The sequence below is a fragment of the Podarcis bocagei genome (assembly GCF_964188305.1).
Source record: "Podarcis bocagei genome assembly, chromosome: W".
In the NCBI taxonomy this organism is placed as follows: Eukaryota; Metazoa; Chordata; class Lepidosauria; order Squamata; family Lacertidae; genus Podarcis; species Podarcis bocagei.
This window is the reverse complement of record NC_138131.1, coordinates 31,799,470-31,814,986: the sequence shown is the minus strand read 5'-3', so window position 1 is coordinate 31,814,986 and position 15,517 is coordinate 31,799,470. Positions and strand designations below refer to the sequence as shown.

The following is a 15,517-nucleotide window of genomic DNA, read 5'->3' as shown; positions in this document are numbered from 1 at the left end:
ATGAATCAATTCTAAAACTCTTTTCGTACTAGATTCTGGCTCCTGTAGTGTTAGAACCAGGTCGTCTGCAAAAGCTTTAAGTTTGTACTGTTTAGCTCCGACCTGAATCCCTTCAACCAACCGGTCCCCTCTGATCATATTCAAAAGCACCTCCAGGACCGAGATAAATAACAGAGGGGATATAGGGCAGCCTTGTCGTGTTCCTTTTTCAATTTTAAACTCTTCTGTCACCACATTGTTAACTATCAATTTAGCTTTTTGCTCTGAATAGATTGCCTCTATCCCATTTTCAAACCCCCGTCCCACTCCCATCCCTTCAAGGTTTTTCTTCATAAACTTCCATGAGATGTTGTCAAAGGCCTTCTCCGCATCTATAAAAATTAACACTGCTTTTGTATTGATGTTCATTTGCAAAAGTTCCAAAATGTCAATAATATTCCTGGTGTTATCAAACAAATGTCTGCCTGGGAGAAAACCTGCCTGGTCTTTATGAATTACTTCATTTAACACTTTTTTAAATCTACTTCCCAAAATGTCTGCAAATATTTTGTAATCCACATTCAGGAGTGAGATGGGACGGTAGTTCTTAAGTTGAGTCTTTTCAGTTTCCAATTTAGGTATTGTGATGGGATGATGAGCTGCTTGTGCGTAAAATCGTAGTCCCTCAGAGTTTGTTCAAGTCCACAAACCTCTGTCTGTGACGGAGCCCCTCAGACATGGCTCCTCTAGTCACTCGCAGATTCCAACAGTGGCTGCTTTCGGAATCGCTTCCAACATAAAAGCTCCTTAACGGAAACACGTCTTCTGGACTCACGGCGTGACAGTTTCCGGCGAGGAGTGGGTCTCCCTATGGGAGGTCCAGAAACCTCCCCACTGTTCTCGCTGGACGTGTCCCTGAGCCCTCCCTCTTGCTCGCTTTCCCTCAGAGACCCACCTCTCCCCCTGCTGGTTCCTGCGTCCGCTGCTGGGTCTCTCCCAACCTCCGTGAGCCCTTCCACCACCTGTCCCTCCGATGGCAGTTCCCTGACATCCACCTCCCCTCCAGGGCCCCCGTCACCCCCTCCCGTTCCCTCTCCTCTGGGCGGTGAGGAGGTAAAACCCCGAAAAGAATCCTCTTCATCTTCAGATGTCTCGAACATTTCCCTCCATCGGTCGCCGTTCCGGCTCGCTGAATCCTCCTCCTCCTCGGAATCTGTGAACCCCTCCAACTCCTCTTCCTCATCTGTGGTTGCAAAGTATTCCCTCTGGAACCTCGCTACAGGCTGAGGTTTACGTGGGAACCTCTGATGAAAAGTTTCTATTAAGACCTCGTCATTGACATCCTCTGCCATGACCCAGGTGTTTTCCGACTCCGGTTCCCCTTCCCACATTACCAAATACTCCACTTGATCTCCCTTCCACCTGGAATCGAGGATCTCCGCCACATGGCTGCTGTGTTCCCTTTCCTCCATTGCTGGTCCCCGGGTGAACCTCCCTTCTCTGTCCCCTTTATACGGTGACAGCAACGACCTGTGGAAAACGGTGCAGCTTCATGTGGTTCGGTAACCGGAGTCTGAAAGCCACTGGGTTGACCTGTTGCGTGACTTCAAATGGGCCCAATCTTTTGGGTCTTAACTTCTTACAACCCCCTTTGAATGGTAACCCTTGGGTTGACAGCCACACCTGGTCCCCCACCCTAATGGTTTCACCTTCCCTTCTGTTTTTGTCTGCCTGCCTCTTATACTCCTCCTTGGCCCTGTCTAAGTTAAGTTGGAGCTGACGATGGATCGCTTCCATTTCTTCTACGAACTGTTCGGCAGCTGGAATGCTCCAGTTCTCCCCTCCCCCCCCCTGGGAAAGCCCGGGGATGGCACCCGTAATTAGCCAAAAAGGGGCTCATCCCCGTGGACACGTTCTCCGCATTGTTGTAGGCAAATTCTGCCAACGCCAGCTTCTCCACCCAATCATTCTCTCTGTCATTCACATAACACCTCAAATATTGCTGGAGGATGCCATTGGCTCTTTCCGCCTGCCCGTTGGTTTCAGGATGCCGGGCAGTCGAAAAATTGACCTCTACATGCAGTAAGCTCATGAGCTTCCTCCAGAACCTGGAAGTAAATTGTTTCCCTCGGTCAGAAACCACCCTCAAGGGGGCGCCATGCAACCTAAACACATTTTCTACAAACAATTTCGCTGTTTCTTCTGCCGTGACAGCATGTGAGCAGGCTATAAAGTGGGCCATTTTGGTTAACAGGTCTACCACAACCATGATGGCTGTTTTCCCTCTGGACTTTGGCAGATCAGTCATGAAATCTATTGACACTGCTTCCCATGGTCTTTCAGGTGTGGGTAGCGGTTCTAATAACCCCGCCGACGCCCGCCTCTCCCCTTTGGCTCGCTGGCATTGGTCACAACCTCTCACATACTCCCGTACATCTTCCCTGACCTTGGGCCACCAAAATTCCCTGGTAACCAACCACATGGTTTTGTGTTGCTCAAAATGCCCCGCTGTGGGGCTATCGTGCAGCTGCTTGAGTACCTTCCCCCTCAACTCTCCTTCAGGTATATACAGCGCTCCCTTGTAATACAACGCCCCGTTTCTCTCCTCAAAACCTCCGGGTTTGTCTCCCTCCCTCCTGAGACCCCTGAGTTTGTCCTGGGCGTATTCATCATTCTCCGTTCCCTCTACCAGTTCTCTTTGCCCCACCAATGCCGCCCCACACACCCAGCGGTCCTCTGGAATGACATGTCTCTCTTCGGGTGCTCCCTCCCCCTCCAAATATTCAGGTTTGCGTGAGAGAGCGTCCGCCCTAATGTTCTCTGGGCCTGGCACGTAACAGATCTCAAAGTTAAATTTGGAGAACTCCTGGGCCCATTTCACTTGCCGTTGGTTGAGCACTCGTGCCGTTCTCCAATACTCTAGGTTCTTGTGGTCAGTGCACACTTGCACCTTATGTTGTGCGCCAATTAGCAGGTGCCTCCATCTCCGGAACGCCTCAAGAATGGCGAGTAGTTCTCGGTCATACACCGTGTAGTTCCTCTCAGATTTGTTCAGCTTTCGCGAAAAAAAGGCACACGGTCTCCACTCTGACTCCTCCTTCCCTGGCTGCAGAAGCACCGCCCCGGTTGCTCTGTCTGATGCGTCAGTTTCCACTCTCATCGGTTTTTGTAAATCCACATGCAGGAGTTGTTCTTCCGAGGCGAAGGCCCTTTTTAGTTCCTCAAATGCTCGCTCCGCCTCCTCAGTCCAAACGAATTTCTTCTTACTGCTGAGACAGTCCGTAATGGGCGCCGTCAGGTGGGCAAAGTTTCGGATGAACTTACGATAGAAGTTCCCAAACCCTAGGAACCTCTGCACATCCTTCTTTGTTTTGGGTGTTTTCCATTCCAGCACCGCCTGGACCTTGCCAGGATCCATGGCCAATCCCTTGTCTGACAGGCGATACCCCAGGAATTCCACCTCCTTGGTATGAAACTGACACTTCTCCAGTTTCACCCACAGCTGGTTGGCTTGCAGCCTGCTCAACACTTCTCTGACGTCTCTCACATGCTGCTCCTCATTCTCAGAATACACCAACACGTCATCTAAGAAGGCCACACAATTCTTGTAAAGCAAAGGCCCCAGTACGTGGTTCATAAACGATTGAAAGCACGCGGAGCCTGCTTGTAGGCCGAAGGGCATAACTAAATATTCAAATGCCCCCAAAGGGGTGAACATGGTGGTTTTCCATTCATCCCCCTTCCTTATTCGTATCAGGTTGTACGCCCCCCTTAGGTCCAGCTTTGTGAAAATCTTTCCCTTCCACACCCTTGTCAAAATGTCGTCAATCCTGGGCATAGGGAAGGCCACTGGTTCTGACACTGCGTTCAAGGCCCTGAAGTCACACACCAGCCTCGGCTTGTCTGTGTTTTTTTTATCCACAAAAAACACTGGGCTGCCTCCCACCGCTCTGGACTCTTGGATGAAACCTCTCTTCAGGTTCTTGTCAATGAACTCCCTTAGCTCCTGCATCTCTCTGTCTGACATGGCGTACAGCTTGCCTACTGGGAGCTGTGCCCCAGGGAGTAAATTGATTTGACAGTCAAAGGGTCTATGCGGGGGTAGTTGATCAGCTTCCCTTTCGCTGAAGACGTCGCGGAGATCTGCGTATTGTCGTGGTACCTTCACTTTCTCCATTACTTCAGTCCCTGCTAGGGTGGCTTGGGCCCCTGCCAAACCCTTTCCCTCTTTGCAGTGTTCTAAGCAATGTGCTGAACCAAAGGAAACCACTCTCTGATGCCAGCCCACCAGCGGATCATGTAACGCTAGCCAGCTCATCCCCAATATAATGGGAGCTCCTCCCAAGGTGGCCACATTAAACACTATCAGTTCGGTGTGCCTTGCCACCTTCATCATCATTGGGACGGTCTGCAAGCTGACTTCTCCTCCCAACAGCTCCCTGCCATCGATCGTGGTCACCTGCAGGGGGTTGCTTAAAGGGATAGTCTGTATCTGGTGCTCAGCAGCAAACTCCTTACTCATGAAATTGCAGGAGCTGCCTGAGTCCAATAGCGCCTTTATCTTTAGTGGGTGTCCGTTAGGCAGCTCTAGTAACACCTCTATCACTAGGGCGGGTTTAGGAGGTTCTGGCGCGGGCACTTTCACTGCTCTTTGGCCTGGCTGCTGTGCCCCGACGGTGGCAGCCAGGCGTTGGCTTTTACTTGCTCTGGTATTTCTTCCTCTCTTCCCTCAACAGCTCCCACCATCCCTTGCCATTCCTTCCTCTGGGGGCAGACTCTGGCAAAGTGACCTGGCTGTTGGCAGAGATAGCATTTCCGGGCGCCTTTTCCGTCCTTCTTTCCCCCTTCACTGGGCTTTGAAACTGCGCGCGCGCGCGCTGTTCCGATTTCCATCGGCTCTGCCGGCGGGAAAGTTGGCTCTGGAATGTCTGGAATGCGGAACTCCTTCCAACGTTCCCCCTTCCCTTCCCGCCTCTCCAATGCTCTCGCCTCCTGGCGCGCTCCTATGGTCAGCGCAGATTTGGTCAGCTGGTCCATAGAATCTGCCCTGGGGGCCCGGGAAAGTTCGTCTTTCACAGCCGAAGCAAGCCCTTCTTCAAATAGCATTTGAATGGGTTCCGCCGATAAGTCCCACCCCAATCTGTGAACCAGCATGGTGAACTCAGTCCAGTACTCACGGACAGATCGGCTCCCCTGTTTGCAAGCCATTAACTGTCTGCGCACCACTCCCTTCTCAATATCACTGGAAAAAATCAGATCCAAGGCGCGAAAGAACTTCATCGTGTCCTTTACGACGTCACTATTCGCTGCCATCAGGGCTCTAACCCAGTCTCTCGCCCCCTTTTCAAGATGCCCAATCACGAAAGCCACTCGTGATTCCTCATCAGGGAATTCATCAAACTGCAGATTGAGGGCATATTGCATCTCTGTCCGAAAGGCATGATAGTCCTTGGGCTCCCCCCCAAACTTCTGCACCAATCCTGGTACCTTTCTGGCGAGCTGGGTGGCTTTCCCCTTTTTGTCTGCATCCTGAGCCCTCCTCTCCTCAAGCCTCGCCGTCTGCAGCGCTAGCTGGACTTCCAACACCCGGTACCTTTCTTCCAGGCTTGGACTCGCTCCCGCTCCTGCTTCTCCGGTTCCGGCTGGGTTGCTCATGATGCCTTCTCCTGCACAAGCTGCTTTTCAGAGACTGTCGGAATGCTGTGATGGGATGATGAGCTGCTTGTGCGTAAAATCGTAGTCCCTCAGAGTTTGTTCAAGTCCACAAACCTCTGTCTGTGACGGAGCCCCTCAGACATGGCTCCTCTAGTCACTCGCAGATTCCAACAGTGGCTGCTTTCGGAATCGCTTCCAACATAAAAGCTCCTTAACGGAAACACGTCTTCTGGACTCACGGCGTGACAGTTTCCGGCGAGGAGTGGGTCTCCCTATGGGAGGTCCAGAAACCTCCCCACTGTTCTCGCTGGACGTGTCCCTGAGCCCTCCCTCTTGCTCGCTTTCCCTCAGAGACCCACCTCTCCCCCTGCTGGTTCCTGCTTCCGCTGCTGGGTCTCTCCCAACCTCCGTGAGCCCTTCCACCACCTGTCCCTCCGATGGCAGTTCCCTGACAGGTATCAATGTGATGAAAGCTTCTTTCCACGATTCCGGTGCCTTCTTCCCCTCCAAAATCTCATTACAAACCTCCATTAATGGTTGTGTCAGATAATCTTTCAATGTCTTATAGTACTTGGAGGTAAGTCCATCTGGCCCTGGGGATTTGCCAAGTTGCATATTCTGAATGGCACCTTCAATTTCTTGTTGTGTTATTTTATAGTTCAGGATTGTTCTCTTTTCCTGAGATAGTTTTGGTAATCCATTTAATTTTAAAAATTGGTCTGTCTCGATCTCTTTTTGCGGCCCTTGCGTATAAAGTTGTTTGAAATATCTCTGCAAACAGTTTCTAATTTCCTCGGGGTTCTGAATGTTTCTCCCTTCAATCTCTAAGTTTGTAACCATGTTCAGTTTTTGTCTCTTTTTCAACTGCCATGCAAGCAGTATCCCACATTTATTTGCTGATTCGAATGTCCTTTGTTTCATTAACTTAATTTTCCACTCAACTTCTTGGTTTATCAACTTAGCATATTGTGCTTGGTGAAATTTAATTTCTCTCAGGATCTCCTGTGATTTTGGTTTCAATCTTAACTTTTTCTCACCATCTCTTATTTTCTCCAAGATCTTATCCTTTTTCTCATTCTGTAGTCTTTTCTTTATCATATTCTGTTGTATCAGAAACCCCCTCATAACAGCTTTGCTTGCGTCCCAGATTACTCTTTTTTCCACTGTAGTGTTCAAATTTATCTCAAAATAGTCTCTTAAAGTCTTTTGGGCCTTCTTGATAATCTCCTGATCTCTTAACAAGGTTTTTGGGCAGATTTCCACTTTTCTAGTCTTAGGTGCCAGCCCTCTAGTTATCCATATTTGGTCGATTCTTGTCCATGTCAGATGGGCTTCAGAAAAGAATGTTCCTTCTTTCCCTAGGGGGTTCTTTGTCCTCCAAATATCAATCAAGTCCATATTGTCAGTTAGCTCAAAAAAAGTTTTAGGTAGTCTGCTGTCTTTTGTCAAATTTTGATTTTGAGACTTATCCATGTTCGTAGAGACCACCCCATTCATATCTCCCATCATAATGATGTTGCTGTAGTCCAGATAGTCCAGCATTGTCTCATGCAGCTTCTTGTAAAATTCTGATTTCCCCTCATTCGGTGCATAGATTCCTAATATCAAAATTTTTTCACCTTGGGTCTGAATTTCAATTGCCAAAATTCTTCCTTGCTCATCTTTAAATAAAAACTTTGGTGATAGGCTCTCCTTTGCATATATCACCACTCCTCTTTTCTTAACTCTGTCCGATGAAATAAATTCTTGGCCTAATCTTTTATTAATTAGCACTTTTCTATGGAGCCTAGTCACATGCGTTTCCTGCAAGCAAATAATGTCCAATTGTTCTTTTCTCAATATATGAAATATTCTTCTTCTTTTTTCCGGGGAATTCCCACCATTAATGTTCCAACTAAAGAGCTGCAGAGACATCCTGGGCCAATCTGCTATTCCTTTGGTGGTGGCTTCTCTTTCTTCTGGTCCTCTGGTCCCAAGGGTGTAGGTACAGGCGGAGGCGGTGGCCAAGACCCAGATCCTGCTATCCCTTTCTGGAGGTCCTCTCCGTGATCGTTCAAAAACTTGTCTTGATCCTCAGCTGTTTTAATTTTAATTTTCTTTCCTTTGAAACTGAAAGATAATCCTTGAGGGAATTCCCACCTAAAAGGAATTGAGTTACTCTTCAGTAGTCTTGTTAGCTCTGTGTAAATAGATCTAAGATCCAACAGTTGTTTCGGGATGTCCTTGTAAATTTCTGCTCTATTGCCTTGAATTACAAGTGACTTTTCAAAATGAAGACTTAATATTTTGTCTCTCTCTTGCTTGGATCTCAAGATAATCAAACAGTCTCTGGATCTGTCTTTCCTTACCACTTTTCCCAGTCTGAAGGCACTTACAATTTTAAAATCCTTATCTTCCATTATGGGCCAGAACTTTGAAAATTCTTTTGTCAGATAGTCAGTTAAGTCCCCCTGTTCAAGTTCTGGAATCGCCCTCAGTCTGAGATTATTCTCCCGATTTCTCAGTTCAATCATAGACAGATAGGCCTGCTGTTCTCCGATTTGCTTGTGCAATGGCTTTACTTGTACCTGTATTGCTTCAGCCTTTTGATTGGCTTCCGCAGTTTTTTGGTTAGCTTCCACAGCTAGTTTACGATTTTCTGCAGTAGCTTCCTGCAAAGTCCCAATTGCTTGTGTATGCTGAGCAACTTGGTCAGTCAATTTATTAATGCAGGCTGCTGCTTGATCAATTTTAGCCGAATGCTCATCTGCTTTCTTATCTAAGCTTTCTAATTTTCCCAGAATTTGTTCCAATAATGCAGCAGATCCTCCTGCAGCCATGCCTTCAAACAAAGCCTGCTCAGTTCCTTCCTCTTGTGTCCCTAGAACAGCTGGGACAGATGATCTGCGTAGCTGTGTAGTCAAGGTTGTTTGTGTTAATTGTTTAGCTTTCGCTTTAGCTGCTCTTGTTTTGCCCAAGCCACTCATTCCACTCCTGTCTACGTGCCAAGGTCAAACTATGTATGCTCCCATGGGAATCCACAAGTCCAGAGAATAAACAACAAGGCAGTAGAGAATAAAGAACAAGAAGCAAGCCCCAGACAGCTGTAAATCCACAAATCCTCTAGGGGGAGTAGAAAGGCACTTCAAAGGAAAGAATAAAATTGTTCCTCCATTAATGTCCAAACAGCTTTAAAAAAGTCCTTCAGCGGCTTCACTTCCGCAGAAAAAGCGATCAACTCACAGCACCGCGCCAGCCCTTCCACGTTCCGGAGCCCCTTACGAGGTTCCTTCCTCGTTTTGGGGGGCACTCCTGGTGCCCGCCGAGTCCCACGACCACAGGCTCACTCTACCTGTGGGTTTCTGATATGGGTCTCCGCTTCGCCGTAGCGGACGACCTGTTTCTGCAGAGCTTCCCCTTCACAGCGCAAAGGGGACCGCCATTACCGTTTCGCGCCGCCTCCGGAAGTCGTATATACGTGCAAATAAACCATATATCATAAAGACACCAGTCTCTGTTGGGGCTCCAAAGGGAACACAGACTGCAACCCCTAAAATATTGCACCACTCATGAAGATTGGGGTGGCAGATGTCAATATGTACATTGAAAATATATTGCAACTCCCATAATCTCTGGCCATGGGCCATGGATGCTGGGGCTACTGGAAACTCAACAACTAAACTGAAAGCACCACTTTCTCTCATCCTGGTGCTGGCCTTTAGACTGCTGGTCTTCTTTTCTTTTTTTAAAAAAATTTTATTAAGATTTTCTTGGTTTACAAAAGTATGTGCATTGTCGCTTTTTTCAGGTTGTAAATCCTTGTCTACAGATCAGTTACATTTGATATGAGACGTTAGTGTTGTATTCAGTATAAGGTCGGGGAAGAAGTGGGGGCAGAGGAGGGGTGGCGTGGTGAAGACTGTCAGTCTTCTATGGCTACTATAATAATAATAATAATAATAATAATAATAATAATAATAATAATAATAATAATAATAAATAATTTAATAATAATTTATTCTTTATACCCCGCCCATCTGGCTGGGTTTCCCCAGGCACTCTGGGCAGCTCCCAATAGAATATTAAAACACAGTAAAACATCAAACATTAAAAACTTCCCTAAACTTTAGATATAAAAAGAGAAATTGGGACAGTTGGGTGGAAGCAACTGTCTGAGCATCATCATGTCATAAACTGAGCCTCCATCCCTGTACTGAATTCTGTCTTTAGGGTTGTAACTCAGTGGCAGGGCATCTGTTTTGAAAGCAGAAGGTCCCTGGTTCAATCCCCGACATCTCCGGGTAGGACTGGGAATGTCACCTGAAACCCTGGACAGCTGTTGCCAGACAGTGTCAACAGCACTGAGCTAGATAAATCAATGACCTGATCCAGTATAAGGCAGCCTCCTATGCTGTTCTCGTTTGCCCGCAACACTGTAGTCCAAAATTGTGCCTTGGGCTCATCTACAACTGCTGTGCTTATCCCGAATGTATGGCCATACGGAGGAGGCCTTACTGTCAGGAGTGTGTGCAGGAGCCAGACCCTGTGACCTGTAGGGCTTCGCAGGACTGGGGCCTTCCTAAGTTTGTTCTGGAGAGGCAAGGCGCAGCTGCACAGGTGAGGCCGCTTGGTAACTCACAGCACCTGGTGGCAAGAGCCAGGAAGGGATATAAGGTCAGCATTTCCCTTCGGCTCTTTGCCACAGCAACACGTTTCCTGCCTTGCTGCGTGTGTGTTATGTACTGAGTTGAATAGGCTCCAGAATGCAGCACTCTGATTGGTCCACAGGAGCAATTCTGCTTTCAATCCAGCTCCAGGTGGAAGTGAATCCGCAACCTGATTGGCCTACAGGAGAATCCCGGAATTAGCCAATCACGTGGGGCCCATTGTGTAAATAATGTATATAAAGCAGACATTCTGGGGGAACTTCCATTCCTCCTCACCACTATGAGTTGAATAAAGAGCATGAAATCCACTCTCGACTCCGAGTATATTTCAGTGTGGCTTCTTGCTTCTTGATCCTCGGACCCTTGACTTCACGACTCTCGTTCCTGTTCCCACCCCGCCACCTTGCCCCCGGTCCCGACATCTTCAGCCGGTACTTTGATCGCCCATAGACCGAACCGTGACACCTACCTTCATTGTCCTGCCTCGTCCGGTGGGGAAATATCTGGAGTCCTGTAGCACCAGGAACATACACACACAGAGAACGAGTTACTGAATAATCCACAGGAACACAACGTCATAGGACTAGGGGGTGGGGGTAGCCTGGATGTCATATTCGGGTCCTCTCCATGCCTGTGGTTTTATATCTTTAAGGTGACGTTCTAAAGAAAGGGAGGTGGGTAGCAAGTCTCTTGGTCAAGCTCATGGCTGTGAAGCATTTCTGAGCATGTCTAAAAAGCACAGGTGACTACTTGCTACAGAAAGTACTGGCTGCAGATGCTCAGGGGACCAGCCTTCCCTCCCCTTCCCATGGCTGGAGGTGATGTCATCAGTGAGTGTAAGAGAACAATAGACTTGGGCCAGTCTCATCTGGAGCAGGGAAAACACAGAGGCTGGACTTGCCCTCTGGGACAGTTCCAAAGCTGTAGCTTTGGGGATCCCCCTAGAAACCCAATAGGAGAACAAGACCTGTTGGAGTGTTAATGAGGTGAGCTCTTCCATCTTATACTCAATCTACATATATGTAAATAAAACCATGGGGTGTATGGGGAGGGGCAGTATCTCAGGTGGGGGACAGGTCATGTTCCTTCTGGGGTAGTCCGTCCACCTTTGGTCCCCACCCTGCACTCAGCTCTCACCTTTGGCCCCCAACATCTGCTTAAAAACCTTCAAGGAAGGAGAGTCCACCACCTTCTGAGTCTGTTCCACTGTTCAACAGCTCTTACTGACAGAAGTTCTTCCTGATGTTTGGTTGAAATCTCCTTTATTCTAACTTGAAGCCATTGGTTTGTGTCCTACCCTCCAGAGCAGGAGAGAATGTTTGCTTCATCCTCCATGTGACAGCATAGCCGAATAAAGTATTATCTATCTCCATGTGACAGCCCTTTAGATTTTTGTCAGTCTCCTCTTTTCCAGGCTAAACATACCCAGCTGCAATAAGGCTTGGTTTCCCAGACCCTCGATCACCTTGGTCACCCTTCTTCACATGTTCCAGCGTGTCAATATCCTTCTTAAATTGTGGCACCCAGAACTGGACTGAGAACTCCACGTGGGACTATTACTTCCATTGAGCTAGACACTATACTTCTTTTGAACAGCATTAGGGTTTTTGTCACTGCATCACACTGTTGACTCATGTTAAGCTTGTGGTCTACTAAGACCTCTAGATCCTTTTCACATGGCAATCCAAGTTTTCCCCATCTTATATTTGTGCATCTGGCTCTTCCTGCCTAAGTGTAGACCCTTACGTTTGTCCCTACTAAAATAATACCTTGTTATTTTGGGCCCAGGTCTCCAATCTGTTAAGTTCATCTTGAATCCTCATTCTGTCTTCTGCGGCATTGACTACCCATCCCAGTTTGGTGTCATCTGCATATCTGATAAGCACCTCCTCAATAAAAGCTGCTGTTAATAGATTTGTTGTTATTTCCCTCCCTTCAAGTAAGGCTAGAACTTGTTAATGTGGGACGTGCCAGACTGGATTTATCCCATGGGTAATCTAGGAATGCAAAGAAATAGAGGAAAATAACAGAATGGGAAGAACCAGAGATCTGTTCAAGAAAATTGGAGATATGAAAGGAACGTTTCGTACAAAGATTACCATAATAAAGGACAAAAGTGGTAAGGATCTAACAGAAGCAGAAGACATCAAGAAGAGGTGGCAAGAATACACAGAGGAATTATACCAGAAAGATATGGATGGCTCGTACACCCCAGGTAGTGTGGTTGCTGACCTTGAGCCAGACATCCTGGAGAGTGAAGTCAAATGGGCCTTAGAAAGCACTGCTAATAACAAGGCCAGTGGAAGTGATGGTATTCCAGCTGAACTATTTAAAATTTTAAACGATGATGCTGTTAAGGTGCTACACTCAATATGCCAGCAAGTTTGGAAAACTCAGCAGTGGCCAGAGGATTGGAGAAGATCAGTCTACATCCCAATCCCAAAGAAGGGCAGTGCCAAAGAATGCTCCAACTACCGCACAATTGCACTCATTTCACACGCTAGCAAGGTTATGCTTAAAATTCTACAAGGAAGGCTTAAGCAGTATGTGGACCGAGAACTCCCAGAAGTGCAAGCTGGATTTAGAATCATAGAATCATAGAATCATAGAATCATAGAATCATAGAGTTGGAAGAGACCACAAGGGCCATCGAGTCCAACCCCCTGCCAAGCAGGAAACACCATCAGAGCACTCCTGACATATGGTTGTCAAGCCTCTGCTTAAAGACCTCCAAAGTAGGAGACTCCACCACACTCCTTGGCAGCAAATTCCACTGTCGAACAGCTCTTACTGTCAGGAAGTTCTTCCTAATGTTTAGGTGGAATCTTCTTTCTTGTAGTTTGGATCCATTGCTCCGTGTCCGCTTCTCTGGAGCAGCAGAAAACAACCTTCCTCCCTCCTCTATGTGACATCCTTTTATATATTTGAACATGGCTATCATATCACCCCTTAACCTCCTCTTCTCCAGGCTAAACATGCCCAGCTCCCTTAGCCGTTCCTCATAAGGCATCGTTTCCAGGCCTTTGACCATTTTGGTTGCCCTCCTCTGGACACGTTCCAGTTTGTCAGTGTCCTTCTTGAATTGTGGTGCCCAGAACTGGACACAGTACTCCAGGTGAGGTCTGACCAGAGCAGAATACAGTGGCACTATTACTTCCCTTGATCTAGATGCTATACTCCTATTGATGCAGCCCAGAATTGCATTGGCTTTTTTAGCTGCCGCGTCACACTGTTGGCTCATGTCAAGTTTGTGGTCAACCAAGACTCCTAGATACTTTTCACATGTACTGCTCTCAAGCCAGGTGTCACCCATCTTGTATTTGTGCCTCTCATTTTTTTTGCCCAAGTGCAATACTTTACATTTCTCCCTGTTAAAATTCATCTTGTTTGTTTTTGCCCAGTTCTCTAATCTGTCAAGGTCGTTTTGAAGTGTGATCCTGTCCTCTGGGGTGTTAGCCACCCCTCCCAGTTTGGTGTCATCTGCAAATTTGATCAGGATGCCCTTGAGTCCATCATCCAAGTCGTTGATAAAGATGTTGAATAAGACCGGAATAATATAGAATATGTTAATAATATGGAATAATATGGAATATGTTGAATAAGAAGAGGCAGAGGAACCAGAGACCAAATTGCAAACATGCGCTGGATTATGGAGAAACAACTATCTGACTTTTAGAAGACATCAGAAGGCAGCCCTGTTTAGGGAAGTTTTTAATGTTTGATGTTTTGTTGTGTTTTTAGTATTCTGTTGGGAGCCGCCCACCACTACTTCTTCTTCTTCTTCTTCTTCTTCTTCTTCTTCTTCTTCTTCTTCTTCTCCTTCTTCTTCTTCTGCTGCTGCTGCTGCTGCTGCTGATGATGATGATGATGAGCAGGGATGGGGAATCTCAGGCCCAGGGGCAACATGTGGCTCTCCAGGCCTCTTTACATGGGTCCTCAGATCTCTCCCCAGGGCTATACCCCTCACTGGCCCCACCTTGCACCCCCAGTGTTTTTGCCTGGCTGGAATGTGTCCATGAACTCCCATAATGCCTCTTGTTTGTCCGCATGAAAAATAGAGAGGTGTGTGTGTATAAAAGTAACCTACTATACAAAGCAGGGTGGATTTGATTTAAATCAAATCAATTTAAGTCACGATTTAAAACACTAGTCAGTAAGACTTGATTTCAATCCTTTTTATACAGAAAAACTCATTCTTGCTGGTATAATCTTAATATTCACAACCAGATGAAGGTTTTGTTTTTGGAATAATAAATTTTCAGAGTAGTTTTTACAGTTATATCAAAAATTACTGATTTGGTTATAGTGTTAGAAGTACATAGATAATTATGAAATTATTGTGAGGTTTAATAAGTTAACTGTTTATATTTGAGCAACTTTTCTGCTGTACTTTATTGGAAGGAGAAAAATAATCATTTCCTTAATAACAATTTAAACCATTTATTTAACTAAAAGAATGACATTGTAGCATATGTATCCATGTTTGTTAACTGATGTGGTTAAACAATTAAAAAAAACAACCTTGGTTGAGTTTTAGCACACATGAAAAACTTAAAACAAATCCTTATTTCCTGATGAATAGCCTTTGGACTATAATGTAACTGGAATAGAAAACTATGTTTAGAAAGATTTTTCCTCCAAAAGCATTTTATTTTAAAAACCCAACTTAAATAAAGAAAATCTGATTTAATTTTTTTAAAAAATCTATTTTTTATTTTTTAACAAAATCATTGATTTGTAGCCACCCTGATACAAAGGTTAAAGTGTGCGTTCTTTGCTCTACCCAATTTTGCCTCTGGTCCTGCCCTCCACTGGCACCACTCCGCTTCTCAGTAAGTTTCCCAGAAGATAACATGGCCCTCAGACTGAAAAACATTCGGAACCTTAAAAAAAACCCAAAGAAACTTTAAAGGCCTTTAACACATACTTCATAACTTGCCCTGAGTGGAGACCTTCAGAGAGCAACCTAAAACTTAATGTTCTTTGCTTGTCACCATCAAACTGTCAGGATTCAGAGGTAAACTGGCCTCACTCCAGGCATTCGGCTGGGATCCTTGTTGACCTTCCGTCTGCGTCGCCCGGCAGGCAAGGTCGTAAATCGGCGATCCTCCTCAAACGTGAGGAGAACACACCCTCCTCCTTCTCTCCCTCCCTGCACTCCCCGGGGGGGGGGGGAAGGAAAGACAGACAGGAGTCCTTTTTACATGTCTTTTATTCCTGTCATTCAGCAGTACAGA

General features: G+C 46.4%; 2 long non-coding RNA genes across 2 annotated transcripts in view; both read left to right on the top strand.

Moving 5' to 3' along the window:
• Positions 1-15,517, top strand: part of LOC308577910 — a 467,797-nt gene that overhangs the window by 433,822 nt on the left and 18,458 nt on the right. The window lies entirely within an intron of this gene.
• Positions 11,180-12,192, top strand: LOC308577966. Its single transcript, XR_014003793.1, has 2 exons — positions 11,180-11,266; positions 12,069-12,192. It is a non-coding gene; the product is annotated as an uncharacterized lncRNA (long non-coding RNA).